Raw genomic sequence first — 24,192 nt, forward strand, 5'->3', positions numbered from 1 at the left:
TGATCCAGATTAATGAACTCATGTTGAGCTCACTGAGTCATTAAATTAGCCATTCATTTCAGTTAGGTGTGTAACAATGCCCAGGGATCTACAACATTCAGGGCAGTGGGTCCTTAGAACCACAACTGAGAAACACTGGATTAGACCTTGTGGACTTATATGTTCTGTCGCTGTGTCTACAAATGTCTTTACCCATTGATTGCTAAAATATTAAAATTCCGACATGCTTGTTTATGACAAATCTGTATTTTAATTGCATCTGCCTGATGCAAGATTGCATAACGTGTTTGTGCATCTCTCCTTGACTGTGCTTTTCAGCACATTAATAGGATTCATAAATGGGGTTTTCTGCAGAAACATCTATGGTTAACAAAAAATATTGTGAAAACATTAAAACCATCTGGCTCAGAAAAAAAAAGGACTTTTACTATATATTGGGATGCTATAAGAGGCGAATTAAGTGATCTGAAATGATAACATCCTGTTTGATTCAAAAGAAACATACCATTAGATTCTGAAATGATGATTTTTTTTTTCATATAAAATCAAAATATTTCATCAAGGCTTTCATATCAAAAGTAAATTTTGAACAAGCTGTGGCAGAAGCCAACCGTGTTTACAACCGTGTTGCATCAGCTCCTTTATAGCCACACTCCGCTTGGGAAATGAGGAGACAAACTGCCCACAGTTTGTTTTTATTGATTTTGATTGAGACATTTTTAATCTGCTCAACAGTCCAAAACCTCCTTTGTCATCTTTTTCAATATGTTTATCTCACTGCAAATGTTTTGCATGGATGACAGCAGGGATGCAGTACAATCATTTCAGCACATGCACCGACGCTAGTGTTCTTTTAAAACCAGAATGTAGCTTAGCTCTTTTCTTTTTTTTTTTTTTTTTTTTGGCCCCATTCCAAGCGGCATTGTGGAGCATGTGCTGCAACTTGACATTCAGTTTGTCAGGTACAGTAGCAGAATGAGGGCATGTCAGGTCAAAGTTGATGCACCTCAGCGCTGGAATTAATCACAGAGCTGAACTGACATGTGTTTGTCGGGGGAAGGGCTGGCACCTTGGACCACAGCGCTTACGCCGATGCTGCTGTCACTCCTTGGATTCCTCAGTGCTTGTACGCCTTTAAAAGCTCACCCCAACCTGCCCCTTCTGCAGTCTTTGGTCAGTATAAGCGAGCGGAGGTGAAACAGTGACATAATAAAAAAGTGTCTTCTTTGTGACTTGGAACAGCGTTATTCATTCTGGTCCCACAAGAGCCGCTATCCGTTTCAATGTATTCCTGCTTCAACGCACCTGAATCATATGACATGGATCTAAAAGCTGATCAAGTTCTGCACAATGACTCATTCATATGTGGCCTGTCTGGTGGAGCAGGGATGCATGGAAAACCTGCTGAATTGCAGCTTTTGGACGACCAGAATTACCAGCATTATAGCATGATTACTGCGTGAAAGTGGACTCTAATAGTGGGCCATCGCAGAAGTGCAGCTAACCATGTCATCCAGAGGAATTTACAACCATACGAGTGGAGTTTGAGCTGTGTGTTGACAGGAAGCCGGTCTTCTTTAGGTCAGCTTCATGTAGGCAGCGTAGCATACGAGTTGCTGCTTGAAGTGTAATTAAAATCATGTTGTTGCACGAGAGCAATGCTGCCAGTGTGAAGCTGGATTTATGCTGAAGGATCCAGGGTGAAGATCTGGTCGCCTTCCGGCTCAGCTCCTTCTTCACCACGACAGACCGGCGCAGAGCCCGCATTACTGCAGACGCCGCACCGATCCGTCTGTCGATCTCGCGCTCCATCTTTCCCTCACTCGTGAACAAGACCCCGAGATATTTAAACTCCTCCACTTGAGGCAGGACCTCACTCCCGACCCGGAGAGGGCAATCCACCCTATTCCGGCTTAGGACCATGGTCTCAGATTTGGAGGCGCTGATTCTCATCCCAGCCGCTTCACACTCGGCCGCGAATCGCTCAAGCGAGAGCTGGAGATCACGACCAGATGAAGCCAACAGGACCACGTCATCCGCAAAAAGCAGGGACCCAATCCTGAGGCCACCAAGTTAGATCCCCTCAACACCTCGGCTGCGCCTAGAAATTCTGTCCATATAAGTTATGAACAGAATCGGTGATGAAGGGCAGCCTTGGCGGAGTCCAACCCTCACCGGAAACGAATCCGACTTACTACCGGCAATGCAGACCAAGCTCTGACACCTGTCGTACAGGGACCGGACAGCCCTTACTCCCGGAGTACCCCCCACAGGAGCCGCCGGGGGACACGGTCGAATGCCTTCTGCAGGTCCACAAAACACATGTAGACTGGTTGGGCAAACTCCCATGCCCCCTCCAGGACCCCAAAGAGGGTATAGAGCTGGTCCACTGTTCCGCGACCAGGACGAAAACCACACTGCTCCTCCTCAATCCGGGATTCAACTATCCGGCGGACCCTCCTCTCCAGGACCCCTGAATAGACCTTACCAGGGAGGCTGAGGAGTGTGATTCCCCTGTAATTGGAACACAACCTCCGGTCCCCCTTCTTAAAAAGGGGGACCACCACCCCAGTCTGCCAATCCAGCGGTACTGCCCCTGATGTTCACGCAATGCTGCAGAGGCGTGTCAGCCAGGACAGCCCCACAGCATCCAGAGCCTTAAGGAACTCCGGGCGGATCTCATCCACCCCCGGTGCCTTGCCGCCAAGGAGCTTTTTGACCACCTCAGCGACTTCAGCCCCAGAGATAGGAGAGTCCACCCCTGAGTCCGCCAGCTCTGCTTCCTCATCGGAAGACGTGTTGGTAGGATTGAGGAGGTCTTCGAAGTATTCCTTCCACCGACCCACTACGTCCCGAGTTGAGGTCAGCAGCTCCCCACCTCCACTGTACACAGTATTGACGGAGCACTGCTTCCCCCTCCTGAGCCGCCAGATGGTGGACCAGAATCTCCTCGAAGCCGTCCGGAAGTCTTTCTCCATGGCCTCGCCAAACTCCTCCCATGCCCGAGTTTTTGCCTCGGCAACAGCCGAAGCCGCATGCCGCTTAGCCCGCCGGTACCCATCAGCTGCCTCCAGAGTCCCACAGGCCAAGAAGGCCCGATAGGACTCCTTCTTCAGCTTGACGGCATCCCTCACTGTTGGTGTCCACCAACGAGTCCTGGGATTACCGCCACGACAGGCACCAACGACCTTACAGCCACAGCTCCGGCCGGCCGCCTCAGCAATAGAGGCACGGAACACAGCCCATTCGGACTCAGTGTCCCCCGCCTCACTCAGGACATGATTGAAGCTCTGCTGAAGGTGGAAGTTGAAGCTCGCTCTGACGGGGGACTCAGCCAGGCGTTCCCAGCAGACCCTCACAACACGTTTGGGCCTGCCAGATCTGACCGGCCTCCTCCCCCACCACCTGAGCCAACTCACCATCAGGTGGTGATCAGTTGACAGCTCCGCCCCCCTCTTCACCCGAGTGTCCAAGGCATGTGGCCGCAGGTCCGACGATACGACTACAAAATCGATCATCGAACTGCGGCCCAGGGAATTCTGATGCCAGGTGTACATATGGACACTCTTATGTTGGAACATGGTGTTCGTTATGGACAATCCATGACGAGCACAGAAGTCCAATAACAAAACACCATTTGGGTTCAGAGGAGGGGGACCATGCCTCCCAATCACTCCCCTCCAGGTCTCACTGTCATTGCCCACGTGAGCATTGAAGTCCCCCAGCAGAACAATGGAGTCCCCAGAAGGAGCACCCTCCAGGACTCCCTCCAAGGACTCCAGAAAGGGTGGGTACTCTGAACTGCTGTTCGGTGCATAAGCACAGACAACAGTCAGGACCCGTCCCCCCACCCGGAGGCGGAGGGAAACTACCCTTTCATCCACCTGGGTAAACCCCAACGTGCAGGCACCAAGCTGGGGGCTGATGAGAATGCCCACACCTGCTCGGCGCCTCCCACCATGAGCAACTCCAGAGTGGAAGAAAGTCCAGCCCCTTTCGAGGGTACTGGTTCCAGAGCCCAAGCCATGCGTCGAGGTGAGTCCAACTATATCTAGCCAGAACCGCTCAACCTCGCGCACAAGCTCAGGCTCCTTCCCCACCAGAGAGGTGACGTTCCACGTCCCTAGAGCCAGCTTCTGCAGCCGGGGATCGGACCGCCAGGGTCCCCGCCCCTTGCTGCCGCCCAGCTCACACTGCACCCGACCCCTACGGCTCCTCCCGCAGATGGTGAGCCCACGGGAGGTGGGGCCCATGTAACCCTTTCGGGCTGAACCCGACCGGGCCCCATGGGTGAAGACCCGGCCACCAGACGCTCGCTCTCGTACCCCACCTCCAGGCCTGGCTCCAGAGGGGGGTCCGGGTAACCCGCGTCCGGGCAAGGGAACATTCATGCCCAGGTTGGTCGTCATCGTAGAGGTCGATGAGCCGTGCTTGGTCTGGTCCCTCCCCTAGACACCTGTTTGCCATGGGTGACCCTACCAGGGGCATAAAGCCCCCGACAACATAGCTGCTAGGATCTTCGGGACGCACAAACCCCTCCACCACGATAAGGTGATGGCTCAGGGAGGGGGATGTTCATATAAAGAAAAAAAAAAAAAAAAGAAAAAAATGTTCATATAAAGAAAAAAAAAATTAAAGTCAGAAAATAAATTTACACAAAAAGGAGGGCTGTTACTTTGAAGATGTCCCTGGCCTGCCACCATAGTCATGCTCCCAACAGGTTAAGACTTTCTGGTTTAAAAATCAATATCAATGGCCTAGAATATGGTCATACATCAAGAACAACAAAGGACCTCATTTCCGAAAGAGCCCAAAGTTACTCCTTCAACTGCAAAATACACCATCAATAAGCAATGTGTTGAAGGTCCTAAGCTTTTAGAAAATTCTGATTCACGACTTCTCCTTGTGCTTGCAAGGAGTTTGTTTTAGTGTTTGTGTTTCTACTGGAAACTGTTTGTCTTTTAAAGTAGAGTTGCTCTCTATTGAAACAAGCAGACTTGTCATTAGGGAAAACCAATCAGGACCGAATCCATTCATCCCAAGTCAGTTTTCATCCCAAGTGCAGGACATTAAATCACCAAGCAGGTCATCATAGACAAACAAAACAAAAATTCATTCATACATTGGTAATGAAGCAATTAATATATTTACATTTTTTTCTCAATGTTGTTTACACACATACACAGATAGATAGATAGATAGATAGATAGATAGATAGATAGATAGATAGATAGATAGATAGATAGATAGATAGATAGATAGATAGATAGATAGATAGATAGATAGATAGATAGATAGATAGATAGATGGATGGATAGACACAGAACTAGCATGTATTGAAAACTAGTATTCAGATCCTGGTACCACAAAACAGCTTATATAATATCTTCCAAAGTGGTCCATTTGATGTTTAATTTCACTTCTGTAACAGAGCTGACACTTAATTTAGCAGCACAAGGTCTCTTTAAATTGAAACATGCATTAATGATGGCTTGTTTATCATTTGTCATCCATAGGGCACAGCTGTATCATGAAATTGCTGTTTGTGTACACAGAGCACATTACATTTTCTTGATTGTTATTTTCTTTGCTCTGGTTATGCCATGTCAATGCTGCATGAAGATAAGACTGTGTGATGATGAATAAGAGCGACACAGGGAACATATGTGTTGGGCTAGTCATGCTTTGAGGGATTCCAACACCTTTCCTGAAGTACATGATGAAGAGTGAAATGTTGGCATGGTTAGCTACTGAAACATTTGACTGAAAAATAAAAAGTAAAATCTCCTCTTAGATCCTGTTTCTTTTATTTACTGTCACAATGTCTGAACCTACAATGCAGCACAAACACTGTGCAAAAGTTAACTTCCTTATTTCAGATTAATATTGCAATATAATAAATACGCAGTAATGGAATTGTCCGAATATAGTGATGATAGCAGTTTTTCATTGGCTGTTTGGGAGTGAGCAGAAGGCTACAGACTGCAGCAACATTTGCAGAGAAACTCTCTCTGAAGAAGCACCGCTCTGCCAGCTGTAATAAATTGGCTGTTTATTACTTTACAGGAAATTAAACAGTGGCCCAGTAAAGGCTGCACATTCAATTTAAACTCCTGAAGAGAGGAAAGGCTTTAAAGGACCAATAAAGTCACTTCACAATTCCTCCAAAGGAAAGTGAGCTATTCAGACAAAGCCTTTCTCTTCCTAATCTTTATTTATTCATTTATTTGTTTTACTCCTATTCATTTCTTTCCCATTTGTTCGGTTATCAAAACTCTCTGTTGTGATGTGCTCCTGTCTGATCTCAGTTAACCACTGAAAGGAGACATCTTATACACTCATCGCTGTGTTTTAAATGAATTACTCTGAGACATGTTGTGCAATGTCAGGAATAAACAAAGCTGAGTGTTGCAGTGAGAAAGTCAACGCATTTCTAAAGCCAAGCAAATACAAATGGAAGCAATGAATTAGAAATAGGTTACAGGGAAGTGAAGGGGAACGTACTTAAAAAGCAAGTATGAAAAGAGGAGGCTGAAAATATAGATGTCCTATGGGGAAATGAGTGGATGGAGAGAAATTACGAGTGTATTTTCTGCCATCCTCCACTCAATTTCCCCAAGCAAAGTATTGTAGAACTTCTCCAACACCTTACAAAGGAGGCAGGGGACATTAAGTCAGAACGAACCATCTTCCAGGCCTCAGTTGAAGAGGCTACAAGGTGGCCACCCCTTGTTGTGGTGACAACCCAAAACTTGGTGATGTACACCTGAGGTGAAGTGAGCTGTCAGACTGAGGGAAGAGTGTGGAACTTGGTTAGCTTGAGGGCAGATGCAGCTAACAGGTACTGGCAGGGCAATGTGGCTGGGGAGGCTGCAGGAGGGAAGGTTTTAGTGTAGGAGGGGAATTAAAGCTATGGATGATGACATCTGGTGGGCTTTGAAGAGATTCTGGCAAACATCAAACACCAACACTGTGCACACCACAGAGAGAATGCTGCTGGCCTTGACTGGGGAAATGGCCCAGTACTGGAAGAAATATTGTGAGTATCTTTTGATATGGTCAAGCGTCAACCCCTGTCCTGTGGTCATGAATGAGAACTCTAATAAAAGCTTTCAGGTGAGAAGGTGAGAAGCTCTGTCATCCCAAAGGAGCTCAATGTAGCCTTACTGCTCCCCCAGATTCAAAGAAGCCACTTGATGTGGTTTGGGCATTTGATCAGTACGCCTTCTGGATGCCTCTCAGGATTGGTGTTTTAGACGTGTCCTACAGGTCCCAGGACTTCCTGGAGAAATTATATCTCTTGGTTGGTGAGGAAACCCCTTGTCCCTTGCAAAAAAGGCTGCAGGGGGTGGCTAAGGAGATGGAGCTCTGGGTATCTCTGCTGAGACTGCCGACCCACAAAGGCAAACTGGCCATCTAGGAAAATCCAGAACAGCCACCCAACTGTTACAACCATCTACTTGCCCGGCTTCATGGTTATTCACATTGGTGCCTTTAACACACAGACTGTAATACTTGAAGAATTTATGCTGGACATAAACAATCCAAACAAAAGATTAAAAAAAAGGATTTTATTGGTGATTTTTTTATGTTTCAGTTGGCTAGTTAAGCCCCCCCCCAAAAAAAGAAAGGAAAAAAAAAAAGTCATTAACAGGTTCACAGGTGAACAGGTGTCAACTGCAAATGGTTGACAGATCTGTTCGGCATCAATGTAACACAAGTAATATTATCACAAAAATACAGTATTTAGCCGACACTGTGGGACAACTGAGAAATAGAAGAACCAGTGTTTTGGGACATCAGACTTATAGCTCAGGAAAAAATGAACAATATGATGCAACTGGAAGGGCATCATATGGTGCCACTTGAGCCCAACCTGCAGAGCAGTTGGGAGACGTTACGGCCTTGCTCAAGGGCCACAGAGCCACACAGCTTTTTGTGTCCTGTCTCCAATTTGCTTTTTTTTTTGTATTTTTTCTTTCTTGTGTTGCATGACAGTTCAGTTCTGTGTATGTTTTCTTGCATGATTTGCACGATAGTTTGTATATTATGTTCTTCTATTTAGCCCTCGGGGTGTGGTTTTGAGCTGCTACTGAAACTAAAACCAAGACTGTCATAAATCAGAGGAATAAACAGAAGCAATTAAACAGGTTATGAAAAAGGATCAAACAAACAGTCGCAAAAGTACACATCAATGTTTACATGGCGGTTAGATGATGCCTGCGAGGAAGACTGCCAGTTGAAATGTGTCATGCTGAAAAACAAGCATCTATTACTTAAAACTAATCTGTTAAATTAAAAAAGTGCAAAAAGAATTCAGCTCTTTCATTAGTATTTTTTTTAATATTTCAGACGTATTCCACTCCACAGCCTGCAAGAACTGAAGTGGCAACACTTCAATAACACTGTCAATAAAGTTCTGTTTGATTGAATATGAAATGACTTTTTCCAGTTGGAGTTTACCTTTAATGTAGGATCTTTTTCTCTGAGAGTTATTAAAGGGACTCGGAGATCCGCAGCCTTTCTCGTAAACTGTTTCATTATTACAGTATGGTGGATGTTCACAGGTTCCTGTAAGCTGCCACACAACCTGTAAAACCTCGCCCTTCATCTCTCACATTTGCTGTTGGACTGTTTGATGTTGTCATTCTCTCTCTCTGCAACCATGCAAAACCATGTTGAATGTAAGGTCATGGATGCCAACCGTGTTGGTCGGGACATTTTTCATTTAGTAAAAGGATAATACGTTGGGAGATGATGGAAGCTCACCAAACGTATACAGTCTCCTGGCATCTCTGTAGTTCTGTGATCTTATGTCCTATTGTAAATGCGCCACCTTGACTGGTATTATGTTGTCAGTCTGCATTGTAAAGGCTTGGCAGTGAAGTGTGCATGTGCAAGATGTAAGGGGCAAACTTGGGACCAAGTCCCAGTCCAACCTTCAATGGCAGTAAAGACACATTCTAACAGAAGAGCTATTAAATAAACACACAAAAGCCACAAATTGGATTTTTTTTTTCTTTTAAAAATAAAGACTGACACCCTAACAAATACATCACCTTTGCCTTTGTATGTCAGTGCAAGTAAATTAGTTTATGTGGAAGTGCTGCCATCAGTGCTGACATCACAGCTGGATAGTTCAAGAGAGATAGCAAAACAGGCAGCTGGATACATCACCAACAACAATTTTTTGATGACTCCTGAACAAATTTTGCAATATGAAATTTGTCTGTTTCATGAACAACTGTCACATCTGGAGTCAGGACTGTATGAATGAGGTCGTTCCGAAGTGAATCAGCTGGGCAAGTGTTTTCATCAATTGTTTGGTAGACATGTTCATGCTTAAACACTGTGGGCATGCATACGTATAGGCATATGGTGGCCTTGTCTTTTTATCCACTACCTTGCCTTTTCAACAAATCACATTGATTGAAAGTATCATTCATTATGCAGATTCTTCCTTAAATAAACTCACTTGCGCTGCAGATGCAGATGAAGCTGTTTATGCTGGATAATCACACAGGGATATAAGCAGTTGTGTTGCACTAATCATTCTTAGTGCAGCCCTTTAACAAGCAACATTGCACAGCAGTTTTGCATCACATTATTCAAATTCTTCACACACTTCCTTCTCCCTCTAAATGTTAAGGATGTAGGGAATAAAAGTGGAATGAAAGTTGATTGTCAACAAAACACAAATGATTAGGTGAAAATACCAGATGTATGAAATGCATAAACAAGCTGTTGCTGTCCTAAAAGTTCAAGCACGGACCTGTTTGAGTCATCATCCAACCAGAAAGCTTATTGCTCAACAGAAAAAAGGATTGAGGGGCATTTTGTACATTTCTTTACTTGTCAAATAGGTTTTCACAGATTCCAAGTTGATTTAACAAAAGAAAAGGAAGCCTTTCATGAATATGAATCAAAATGCAGCATGACCTGTATGTATATATATACATGCAACATTTATGTTTTCTTTTGTTCCCCCTTCCAGCTTCCCCTTCCCCTTGCACTCACTTTATTTACAATTCACAGCCATCTTTTTTATTTCATCTTTTTTATTTTCTGTTAATATTCTCACCAGTTTTTCTCCATTTTCCATTTATCTTTCCGCTCTCCAGCCTCCCCTGCTATGATGAGAAAATGATTGCCTATCCACAAAGGGGATCCTCATCTACTTTGTTACACAGGTGGAAAAAGGCACGTTATTCTATCACTGTTCTCTCCTCGCTCCTGCGGACCGAAGCAAAAATAATAATGATGATGATTTTGGGTTTTTTTTGGGTTTTTTTTAGATGGAATAACAAGAAAGCCATTCAACATTAATCTGTCTTTTAGGGTGGTTGTAGAGTGGGCTGTGCATGCAGGGCCTCAGCGGAGGACGAGAGAATGTAGAATTGAAAAGCTAGTCATGAATAAATATGACACCACATTTTTCCTTCTCCTTATCGAGGTTGCCCAGAGAGAGGTGGAAAAGGAAGCACACTGATTACTGCAACTGCTGCAGACTCTCTGACAGCATATGTCTTGTTGATGATAGGCCACATAACTACATGAAGGCATCATACAAATCTGTTGAGAGCAGGCATACAACCTCATAGCACATAAACTACCTACTAAGGCCTATGATTCTGCTCCTATTCTGTCATAATGTTGTACTGCTCAATGAAAACCTTGAATATGTTCTTTAGCTTTTAGGCTGTTGGTTGTACATTTTCAGCCAGTGCATCTTTGTGGGTTGGATGTTACTGCGCAGTTTACGGGTTATGTTTGTCAGAATACACCTTGGTGCATGAATTTCATAACATTCTTGTTGAATTTCAATAGATCTTTTTTTTTTTTTCTTTTTTTTTTTTTTTTTTATCTGCACCAAATAGAAGAAATAAAGGATGGATTAGAAACATCCAGATTTAAAGCAGTCATTTTGCCAAACAATGCATCACAGTAATGCTCGTGCGTTTCCTCCCTGTTGCCATCATGATCTCCTGCTGTGTCCGAGAGGCTTAACAGGAGCTAACTGTACTTTGTGGAATTGAATCAATAAAAACAGAGGAAGAGGAAAAATGACACAGGTAGATGTGTGGAGATGGGGCTGGTGCAGGTGGATGAATCATTTCAAATAATGATGGTGTTTAATGCTCAGTCAGGTCTTTTTGTTGGGGGGGGGGGGTAATGTGGGGCTTTACAGTTCTCCTCTAAGGGCTATTCTCAGCTCAGCGTAACACTCCTCTTGCCTCTCTGCACACTACACTCTCACACACACTCCCAGACATTCCCACACACTCATTCAAGGCATTAGCAGGCTGTTTGTGTTTTTTTGTTTTCTGTTTTCCTCTTTTCTCTCTCCAATCTCTCTCAGGTGATTGAACAAAAGATTACAGACTGGTCCTTTTAGCTGCAGATGAGCAAAGGAGATTTTAACAGCAGCTCAAAAAGACTGTGGTCCAACAGTCAGAGCAAATTGGAAATGTTGATGGTGTTTAGTATGTTGCAGGACAGTCCTAATACATGCCTGCTTCGCTGGTTGTCATGTAGACAACCAACTTAAGGTATTGAGTCTGCTGCTGGCTGGCAGTGCTGCATGTTGTTAGCCCGGAGATGACGTGTTACATCAGTGCCTCTGATTGACACACATGGGTGTTTAAGTGTTGAGGCAGGTTGTGTGCATGTACATATTATACTGCACAAGAAAGCTGTCAATGTGACTGAGCTCATCAAGAAAATTCTCTTGCTAGTTGCTCCATTTCCATGCACATCACTCAACTCAACTTATCATAAATAACTAAGGGACAAGTCCATTTCAACTGTTGTGTCAGCTGATTGCCAAGTTTTTACTGTTGCTGTAACTCCTGAAGAACCTTTCGACTATGACCGTGTGTGTGTGTGTGTGTGTGTGTGTGTGTGTGTGTGTGTGTGTGTGTGTGTGTGTGTGTGTGTGTGTGTGTGTGTAGTGACCTTGAGTTGTAAAACTCACCTTGACATTTCACAAAAAACTTTATATAAGAAGTGACTAAAACAATATGAAAAATGATATTCAACAGAAAACACAACAAAAAAATTAGAAGGTGCATCTATATTGGAGAAGGATTTTGAAGCAAGGTGTATGTAGCCTAATATACCATAGAGCCAGTGTGGAAGCCCTCATTATCTGGGATATACCAACTCTGAGGCTATACCTAATCGAGGTCAGGATGACAAAATCCAAATATTTAGGATGGTTTCTAGATGTGATCACAGTAGAAGGACTTGAAGATGTAGCACTGGAGAACCTGTGGGAGGTGCAGATGTCAGGATACTGATAGATATATCAATGATGATGTTTGTATGCAGTTAAATAATATATATATATATATATATATATATATATATATAAATTTTTATATATATATATATATATATATATATATATATATATATATATATACATGTACATAAAAAAACATAATGCATGCTGTTTACTGTGTTACAGGAGGAATCTGTTATCGGGGTTGCGGTATAAGGATTCAAATGCAGATGATTGCAGCAAGGAAAGAGTTCTTTAATATGATTTTCTTGGGCGAATAGACTGGAGAACAATCGGACAAGTGGGCAGGTTGGCAGAGCAGGCAGACTGACAGACAGCAGACGGGCAGGCAGGATCCACTGGGCAAGATCTGGGTTAGATCGGGTCAGGAAATGCACAGTCAAATATATTGAGTTGGCTGAGAGTTTTTACCACTTGACGAACAACAATCTGGCGAAGACTGGAAGGCTGAGCTGTCCTTAAATACGTCGCTGCTGATTGTCCGATGTAGATCAGGTGTAGAATCCGTAGCCATGGCAGCAGGCACGCCCACTACCGTCACACACCGGGGAGAGCATCATAACAGAATCTGGTTATCTGAAAGAGAGACTGAGATGTTGCCACAAAAGTTGAAGGCAACATTTTGATTTTATTAAGATTTTATTGATTTTATTAATGAAATTATTTTTAAAATGATTTCATTGCTTTTCTCAACAATATCAGTCTGTTTTATTAACTTAGTTCAGTTATCTGTGAAAACAGATGGAAAGCAGGAAGTTTCTAAAAACAAAAAGTTTAAAATTTTCCTTTTTTTTTAGTAGACTATCATCTGAAATATGTAAGAAAAGAACTTACTAGACATAGTATTCATGTCTGTTAATCTACAGATAAAACCCCTTCTCCTTTACCCACACACACTCAGAGCAATGCGGGTTAGAGTGTCTTGCCCAAGGACACCTTGACACAGAGCACTGAATCATCGGCTTTATGATTAGTGAATAACTTCTGCAATTCATAGGAAGCAACAGCCCTGAGGTTCAGTGGCGTAATAAGCTGTAAACACAAGAATGACACACAGTATCATCTACGGATGAATGTGATTTGGCCACTTCTTTGCAATTTGCTTATAAAAAGAAAACTGCATCTCAATTAGAAACCAAAGTAGTCTCTCGGGCCATTAATCCTCCAATAAAAATGTTTGGGTATTTTGTAATTTACCAAATTCAAAAAGAAAGATGTGATTTATCATCAGTATTTTTTGGAGTTTGCATATTTCTCCCCATGTTTGCGTGGGTTCTCTCTGGGTTCTCCGGCTTCCTCCCACCGTCCAAAGACGTGCATGTTAGGTTGATTGGTGACTCTAAATCGCCCCTAGGTGTGAGTGTGACGTGAGTAGTTGTTTGTCTCTGTGTGGCCCTGCGATGGACTGGCGAGCTGTCCAAGGTGTACCCTGCCTTTCGCCCAAAGACTGTTGGGATAGGCTCCAGCTTCCCCTGCGACCCTTCATCGGATTAAGTGGTTTGGAATATGGAATGAATGTATCATCAGTATTTTTCCTTCCACTCTGACTTTCAAAGCAGTGGAGGTAATAAAAGAGTTTATTAGTGCAGTTTGCACAGTTGCATGCTGAGGAAAGAGCCGAGAGGAAACCAAAGCAGTCACGCTGTGCACCATAAAGTCAAAATAATGAATTAAAAGATGTGATAAAGTGCTGCACAGGAACTCTGAAGTGTTAGGTGATCACCTTATTTGGATAAAATGACTGTGGCACCCTATATAGAGAGAGAGAGGGGGGGGGGGGGGGCATGATGGTCATGTTTACAAACTCACACACCATTCAAGACCAAAGACTGTATTTAAAGGTTCTTTTTATTCAAAAGCTTGCTGAAACTTAAAAGTGATAATAGAGTATTAATGTTGGAGGAAACCTTCTTTAAAATGTACCATTAGAAGTCCTTCTCAAATAGTAATTAATGATTGTTTTCATGCATAACGGATTCATACTTTGTATTTCATGACCTGGTTGAGATTTTTATATTAAAGGATATTAAAAGACACAGATGAATCGTGCTTTTGATATTGATTGCCATGGCAACATTTGAAGGCTCAAGGCATCGTGAGCAGCTTTAAAAGTAACTGTGGGAAGATGTCGCTTCAACTTATACAACCAGATGCCACACTTTGTTTGGCTTATTTACATTTTCATCTCAACTCGGAGATGAATCTGGTCCACTTCTCCTTGATGTTACCTTCTAGTGTGGTATGCAGGTATGCCTTTTCTCAGATCCTTACACGCAAACACAAAGGATCGCCTTAATCGTCGGCCTGCATGATCAATTAATACCAGTACAGAGAATTATCATCTGAAAACTTAGATAAGAGAGAGAGGATGGTTTTCATAATGAGTCAACTGTTTCCAGTAAAGGCTCCTGTTATTTCTTTCCATGTTGAGAGGAGAGGAGAGGCATATTGAACATGCCGGTGAGAATCTGCATCTGTCTCAGACTCTTAATGGGCACATTTCCAATTAGAGAAGCTGACTCTAATCAAAAGTAAGATGTAAGACTGTGTTGCCGCTTATTTCCTCGGCTTTCTCTGTCTTTCTTCTTTCATCAAAGCTTTGACATTTCTTTCATTTACAAAACACCATCCAGCCGTGTGATTTCTATTATAACAAACTTTGTCTTTACTATTTATCTAGTCAGCATTATTAGGAGGCAAAGAAGAGCACCCAAGGCTAATGCCAAGTACTTGTAGTCTGATGGCTTCTTCCAAATTGGCTAATTTTTTTTAAAAATTATTTTTGCTGTCCCTCAGGCAGTCAAGAAAATAATTATTAAAAGGATCTTAGTGAGCCAGACATGACTGACATGACCATGAATACCCCACAAAAAAAACTTACAATATTACATATACAACAAGGGCTTAATCTGAGCTGAATTGCACTTTCTGAAATGATTTAGAGGAAAACTTAAGTCTGAAGTAATATTTATTGACAGGTTTATATTTTTCCAGCCAGGTCCTGTGTTTTATAGCAGCAGCTGCTGATTGATGCTTGATGAGAAGAGACTTTGAGGTTTTGGCAAATTCAGTAGAACAATAGTAAAGCAAATCATCAAGTCCACTCACCACCATTAGCATTAGCATCAGCAGCTTCAGCCTTGTTATTACATCTCTATTTGTAGCAGCCAATTGTTATTCAATAACCCCTCCAACTAGGATCGGGCCTGAGAGCTCACACTAGCAGATACCATACTGATTGAAAAATACTTTACTGGCATTTTTTTTTAGATTAAACATAATGTAGTTCCTTTGTTTGCAGTTCCCATAGACACCTTGCACTAATCCTTTGTTAAGGTGGAGTTATGGGAGTCATACATTCAGTATGGAAAAACACTGCAGATACAGTGACTGAGGAAACATGACAGCTTGGGACAAGTGTAGAAATCCACAACTGCTGTAATTCCTCCATCACGTCCAGGTGATAAAAACCCTCTCTGGCTGTTCAACCATCGCTTTTTTTTCTCTTTTATGTTTATATAGGCTAACATGAAGAGCTGTTGCTTATATGGACAAAATAAAGACAATGCTTATGTTTATTTTTCAACTTGCACTGCGCCATTTCTTCAATACGAGTGAAAAACTAAATAACAAATAGATAGAAGTCAAAACTACAGTTTCTCCCTCCTAAAGAAATGACTGCAGAGCAATATTTGCTCATATCTGTCCTAATTTCATTCATTTCATTTCTCATAGGAATTTACTCTCAATTGCAACACAAGAAAAACAACAGCAAAAAAAGAGAAGAAAGAAAATAAACATTGACCTCCCACTTTTGAGGTGCAGAACTGCAACACGATTTGAGGCAAAAGCTGAAGTTACGTGGAGATAAAAGATGTTATATCAAGATAATTCCACCCTGGCTGTGAAGTAACGTTACTCTGCAGATTTGAATGACTTATTGAATAAGATATTTCTGAACTGGGGAGAGTTGTGCTTAAATTAGAGCTTTGGTTAACACTTCAGACTTGTGAATTAATACACTCCAGTGATTTTCTTTTTCCTGTGTGTCTTTTCAATTCTTTTCTTTTTTCAGTTGCCATTTTGGTTCAACTACAAAACCCTCCGTTTCCATCATCCTTTCTCTGCTTACTATTACATCATGCTGCATGATGGATCATTGGGATACACAACAGACAGACCTATCCCACTGACTTGGGTTTGTTTGTGTACTCCTTCAAACTCTGGACACAGATTTCGATCGGTGTAGAGCTCTATTTATCCGTTCCAGTTTTATCAGCCACTTCAGAGCTACAGCCACAGCAGAGAAGAAGAAAGAAAAGAAACAAAAACAGGACTTTAAGGCAATAAAAAAAAAAAAAACCTCCAATGATACTTAGGCCAGATCACAATGAACACAAAAGACCCGGTTTTACCACCCCATCAACAATCTTCAGATAGCAATCTTTTATTGACTTTATTATCTAACAAAAGATTCACTCCTTGCTCTTGTCTTAATGGAGCAGGATTGGGGTGGATGGAGAGAGATTTGCAGGCTCAGAGAAACTGGCTATTATTTGAACAGAGCGTGAGCCATCAGCAGTGTGTGAGAAAAGAGGATGAGATTACAAAGCAGTGTGTGACTTGAACAACTCTTGTCCCAAGGCTTGTTCAAACTGATTTGTACAGCTCAGTGCTCTGCAAGGACTGAGCTACAGCTACATTTGTTGTCAAGTCAAAAGTCTTTACAGTAAAAACATTGATATCTAAAGAGAAAGGAGGAACTTTTGACTTGGAGCAAGGAGGAGCCCTTAAAGGTCCCGTGTAATACACTTTTTCAACAACTGCATGGGGATGTCAAAGGTCCAACAGTATTATTTTCCAAGTATTTTACCCCAAATGCTGGCTTGCTCATTCATTTCAGCCAATCCCAAAGTGCCTCTGGTGAGATGTACTGAGAATGGGCTGTTTCTGTGTCTTAACTTTCAAATATTCATGAGGTGTGCCTGTCCCCGCCCACTCCCTACTACAGGGCAGTTCAGCTAGCCAGGGGGCGGGTCGGTGTCAGAATCTACTACCAGGGGCTGTGGTTATTTCACTTTGAGGTTTGAGGTTATAAAAGAAAAAAAAACACTTATGGAGATCCTCCACAGTTTACTGACTGCTTGCCGGCTTAGTGTGGGGGTTGTTGCCTTGGTGACCACCCCTGTCTGAGTGGCAGGGGGTCCAGCACGGCAGCCTTATGGCAGTGGCGCGGAGTCATGTCTGGGGTTTATGCTTTGTCTGTGTGTGCATATGACTGTGTGAAATAAGCAGAGTGTGTTTTTAAATTGCTTTGCTATGTATGATTCTGTGTGAATGCTTGTTTTATTTTAATGAGCATGAATTGGTTTTATCATGTAAAGCACTTTGTGTTGCTCCTGGCATGGAAAGTGCTTTATAAATAAAGTTTGATCTGATTTTATCTGAAAGGGAAAGTTTGGAGAGTCACACATTTGGGCACACATTCACTAGAAAGTGGAGCAACACTCTCAAAAATAGAGGTACAAGATAAGGACATTTCTGTACCTGTAGGTACATTTTAAAGAAATGTTCTCTCAAAAGTAAAATACTGGTCTTTAAGAGACCAGAAGCACACCTTCAGAGTATGAAAAAGGGTTCAAAGTGACATAAAGTTCAAACTTGTACCATTTTAACCATAAGGGTACCTGCCGCATTGAAAAATGTTTGACAAAATGACAAAAACTATTGTTAGCAGCAGTGCTATGATTTTAATTTAAAAAAAAAAAAAATTAAAAAGTCGCCTAAAAAGAAATGTATTGTTAAGATCGGTTTAGATGCACAACACTTGCTGTAGCCCACAACGTCACGTCGCACGTCACGTTGTTCACTCGCGTCTGTGTTTACATTGAAGTGGACGTGTTTTGGATGAGAGGAAAGGTGGAGAAAAAAAAAAAACTATCGCGGCTGTAATGTTACAAACTGGAGTAGAGTTGAGTGATGACAGTAGTACTACTAAACAGTCATTTACTACACCAGACAATGAATGTCAGATGCTGCAAACTAGATACATGTCTGGTCAGTATTTTGAGTTTTTGAAGATTATTTCTAGATTAAAGATAAGACAGTATTGCTAAGTGGCATGGACCAGGCCAAATGCTGTGAAAAACATAACAAAACATAACTTGATAAGGTACAAAAATAGACCAGAACTGAAGGGTACAGAAATGTCTCTCAAAAGAGTACACCCCCAGCGACAAGCATTTGTACCTTTTTAGGTACCTGGTACCTCTGTTTTTGAGTGTGACGCAAGAGTGAAAGTTGACAGAATTTTCTCATTTTTGGGCCTCATACACGCTAAGAAGACACGTATGACAATATATAATCAATATAATATGCAAAATATGGGACCTTCAAGATAGAAATGGATATTGAATACTGTTAGAAACACAACAGAGACACACACTTTCTGACAATAGGAGATTCAAAAAGTCACAGAGGACTGAAGCAAGGATGATATCATCCTACCAGTATGTTGAGTTGAAAGGCTTACTTTCTTACCCAATGATCTTTTACTCTTTTTTTTTCTTTTTTTTTCCTGCATCAGGTATATTACTGTGGGAAGTCTAAGTTACAACTGTGTTTTCACTTGTCAGTATTATCAAATTATTTTCTTGAGTGAGCTGAAAGCACTTTGAAGTCATTTGGAAGAAATTAAATATATTAGTATCCTCTCACACTGGATTGTTCCCATTGCTCATATATATACTCTGACAGCCTTATAGAGTTCTTAGTAACTTAATTAATCAGACTTGTGCTCCAGTTATTATGCCCCTCTGTTTGCTGACTGTTAATAGCTTAAGCTGATTGTTCATTTTAACTACAGGTTCAACTTTCATTTGGATGGTGAGGAAAGTGGATTTAAATGGCCATAACTGCGCAAGTAAATTCACTTTGAAGCCAAAGTCCTGTCTTTTTAGCAAGTAATCTTTTTGACTTTCATACATTTGGTGAAGCTTGCAAGATGAAAGGTATGGTAGCTGCTTGTCAAAAGCTATTAATGTGGGAGTAAAAATAATTACACTGGTATCTCTTTGAAAATCAAACACAGTCATTGGGTGCAGATACAGTTGCTTGTTTGTGCCTGAAGGATGATGCATTTGGTTGAAACATTAAGATAAAACTTCTTTTTTTCTCTTTTAAAGACAGAAAAAAAAAGATCTAAGCACGATGCTGAGGAGCAAAGCATCAAAAAGCATCAGATAGTTGAATAAGTTACTATAAGTCACACAGATGTAGTTGGAATTACACAATGAAACCAGCTTTTTTACTTTCTGTCTGTCACTGAAGAGCCACAGAAAACTGTTGAGCACTTTGCTGCAAAAATGACAAAGAAGCAAACCAAACTGGGAACTTGTGATATAGCTTTGCAATTTAACCCGAACAATGCAAGCACTATAACAACCTGTCTCAAACCCATTCTCTGTTGTGTTACCTCCACTGCATACAAAACAATGACAGATAAAGAAGTTCAGACTTCAACAAGAGGGGTGGTCAGTGGTAAGGCCAATTACTAGCAGTTGTTTACAGCAGTATACATTCATTAAATGTATATTATTCTGCTAATTCCCATCATATTCACACTTAGAATTGAAAACCTCATGCATTAAAGCAGTGATTTCTAAACTTTTTTTTTAAATTAGTGCACTCCTAGCCATTATCAAGGTCCCTTAACCCCCCCCCCCCCCCCCCCCCCCCCCCCCGACCTCATTAAAATGTACGCTTATTTTAATGCTTGATTCAGATTTTTGTTTTAAGAGATCTGATTTCATTTTTGCATTGTTGATCAGAATGTGACTTCCATCAGACTGCACTGTAAACATTCAAAAGAAAGCAAACCAAATGGGGAACATATATATAGATATATGTAGACTTACATGGATAAAAGTGTCTGCTGAATGAGTAAATGGTTGTAGAATGTACAGAAGGAGACGTGTTGTTACACACAGCAAACTGGGCTTATGGGAACCAATATGGATGCTGTATGTCAGCCTGTATCAGTTTTGAGCTGTTTAATGTCGTTACAATAAAAGTACATGTGAGAAAAATGTTTAGACTGATGTCTCTAGTCTGATTTGAAAATATTTGAGTTGTGCTGTTCACACTGTAATAAAAATTTAAAAAAAAAAATATATATATATAGGTCACATCTGGACAAAAGAGAAGTCGAATTTGCATGTATTATGCACATAACATAGGTGTTTTCCCTGAACATCAGGCTCAATGTTGAATATTTCTTTGTTTTATATACTTAAAAACAGCATGAGTAAAGCTAAGCTATAAGAAAATCAAACTTTAATTATGTCTTTATTTACGCCATCACAAAATATCCCACATTAAGCAGTGATGCCACTAACTTTGTGTGAGCTCTCTTTCAAAGTTCTGTCAGTTTTTTTCTTTGTTTTTGTTTTTTTTTTTGCTGTAAGTTGTACAAAAGTTAATTTCAGCCAATGTGTACCTGATGTCATAAATCCAAATCATTGTGTGTTAAAAAGGATTTTATAGGTCACTTTGGCTTTATTAACCAAGAGAAAACTAATGGCACTGGGAAATCATAAAAGTTATGTGCTAATAATATAACTGTTACTTTACACACAGTATATCTCTATAATCTTAGAAAAAAAAATTAAATGCAAAGGTTTTCTTATTGATATGTTTTTACATTTGCATTTTGGCCATATAATAGGTGAAAGGCTACGGTACTGGGGGTGACTCCGGCTCAGCTGCGGGTTGGAAGTGTGAAGATGTGGTTCAGGGTCGGGACTAGCTGATGCCAATTTTGCTACTAGTCTGATCTCAGGTAAATCCAGGGCAAGTATACCAGATACTGATATTATCCTTTCATTTTTTGTTTGATTATTTTACCTTAATTATTGTCCATAATTATTGTCTTAATAAAATACAATAAAAGATGATTGTTTCTTTTTTTTGTCATTAAACTGAATGGCAGACCTGCAAAATTTAAATTTAAGCTTTTTTTGTTTGTAAACAATAAGATCAACATAAGACAATGTAACAAAATAATAAAGAACCTAATATTTCATTTTTATCACAAACACTTGTTTGACATAAAAAGCTAATTGTTGATTGTTGTGGTTTTGTATTGCTGTGACACTTCAGGGCCACCGTAATACAGCAGGGACACTGCTGCAAATTCATTGCAGCAAATCTGACATTTGGCACGTACTTTTAATGCAATATGACACAGAGTGCATATTTTAATAACTGTGTGACCGCATTAGTAACAGGGCAGGAGCAAATATTCACATCATATGAAGACTTGTTCATTCATTCAAGCTCCTGTCATGTCTGCTTTCTGTGTTTATTTTATTGAGGAATTAAAAATCTGAAATGATCACAATCATGACAGGAAAACAAATGATTAACAGTAAAGTAGGTCATTCACAAAAGTGACAACTTGAGTGACTTTGAAAGCAGTTTTCAAGCAAAATTCCACAAAAGCTTTATTTATTGCAAACATTTTTGGCAGTTCTTGAAAGTCAGCTGCATGTGAAGGAACACAGTTCAGGAAGCAAGACTTACACACTTTGAGAAAATAGCTGTGTTACTTTAATTCTGTGTTACTCCCGACCCGATTTTCTCCCTATGTCATCAATCAGGCCCTGATGCTGAAATTCCTGCAACACACTTATAGACCTAATCTTATATTAATATCTCAGTAGGCAGAGACTTAGAAAATGCTATTTTCGATGGGCATGGCAATTTATTTAAAGAATACGAAGCTGTTTCCCTCTTGTATTTGTAGTAAATATTTTATATCGCCTTCACCAACACTAGATCTACTAAAGTAAATTCAGAATTACATTTATAGTTATAGTTTTTTACTGTGAAATTGTCAACTCAGTTTACAGAGGCTTCTATATGTACCTTGTTTGGTTCCAAACTGGGATTGTGAGAACTGTCCTCGTTGCTTATTGTTTCGTACAAATTTCCACTGGACTTCTATTGATCTCAGTTATGCATGGATACACAAAGTTCTTTTTCAGCATTTGTTTTTCCAAATTATAAATTATTAAACCATTTTGAATCACTGTGCATTGCACTGTAAAGATGGTTTTACCAAGCAAAAAAAAGGAAAAATGAAAATTTTAAAAGGAATAAACTTTAAAACTTGAAAAAAAACATCCGTTTTATTACAATATTGTGTAGTAATAATTAATATAAGAGACACAATATCCTATTAAACATGACAATGACTATTGCTTATTTCCATTCATTAGGTTTATTACTCAGTTGTCATTACTACACCGTACGGTGATATGTTGAATTATTTGCTTCTCAAGTCATAAGTTTCTTCCCAGATGGAAAAGAACATTGATTTATGTATCATGTATGGCAAAATGAGTGGTCAACAGTCCAGATATCCACTAAACTCAAACCTGAGTTTAGTGGATAAGTGTAAGTTTGGTCTGTTTGTCCAACACTGTGGACTTGACTGATAAATTACTGTTATTTACCGTTATATGTTGGAAGACAAAATGAACTGTTTGTTTAAATGTGCAGCATATAAATTCAGTGACAATCACACAGTAAAATGTTTTTGGAACGACATCATTAATTTGGAGCATTTTTATAACCTGCTGACCTTTATAGTTGGGTGCATCGAAAATTACTTAATTAAAGACTAATCCCAGACTGCATTGCATTGTCGCTCATTGGCTGACTCTTAGCTGCAGAATATCTGCATTTACAATAAAACTTTCTTCAAAATTAAATGAGTCCAAAATGTCACTGGCAATGTATAAACAAGACAAAGGAAAACTGAGACCTCATCATATCTTTTTACACTTGGGTAACTAATACTTATTGCTTAATGGTGTGCTGAGTGTCAGCATATCTTAGAACACAGTCTTTAAAGAAATGATCATATTTTACATTTGTATGCAGTTTATTTAGAAAAAGTTGATTTTGGTACATGGACCATGCTCCTGCTTGCATGGTCTGTGTGTTTAACCCTTCCACTGCTGGTCGGTTTTCATCATTATTCCTCACAGATTACGTCTTTCCTGAGAGTCATGATACAAATAAACTCAGTTCTTGGTTCTACTCCACCTGCCGAACAATTTTGGATGAGGTGGCTCCTCTAAAACCAAGGTTCCCTAAAACCAAATCTGAGCCATGGTTGGATGAAACCACTCGTGCTGTCAGACGACAGTGCAGAAAAGCAGAACGAAAATGGAAGGACAAACTAGATATTATTCCAGATTTTAAAGGACTGCTGGCATCAATATCAAAAAACTTTGAGAAATATGAGAAGGAAATATTTCTCTGATATCATTATGTCAAACTGCCATAAGCCTCGGACTTAATTTAAAACAGTAGATGAGGCTCTTAATGTTCCCCAGACCATTGGCATTGAAGCATGTGAAAGCTTTTTAAATTTCTTTGTAGACAAAGTGATGAATGTTAAGGCTCAGGTAGCTTCCTCTGTCTTTGACCCATCAGTCTCTGTCCCCTGTTCTTCTGCTTTTTACCAGTTTCTTTTCTCTGTGAGGTTGTTGGACATCTAAAGCCCTCAGGTTCCCCAACAGATGCTCTCCCACCACGACTATTCAAAGAGTTCATTTTCACTTTAGGACCATCAGTTCTTGCTGTTATTAACAGCAGCCTGTCCTCAGGTCTTGTTCCTAAATATTTTAAACATGCCATAGTCCAATCATTGCTCAAAAACGTGGCCTTGATGTTCTTTGTAATTTCCAACCAATTTCCAAAGTTCATTTCATTTCATAAATCTTAGAAAGGATTGTTTACACATAGATAAAAGAATTTTTAGAAATTAATTATGTTTTTGAGGTTTTTCAGTCTGGTTTTAAGTCTCTTCGTAGCAT

This window comes from Telmatherina bonti (assembly GCF_933228915.1).
Source record: "Telmatherina bonti genome assembly, chromosome: 4".
Lineage (NCBI taxonomy): Eukaryota > Metazoa > Chordata > Actinopteri > Atheriniformes > Telmatherinidae > Telmatherina > Telmatherina bonti.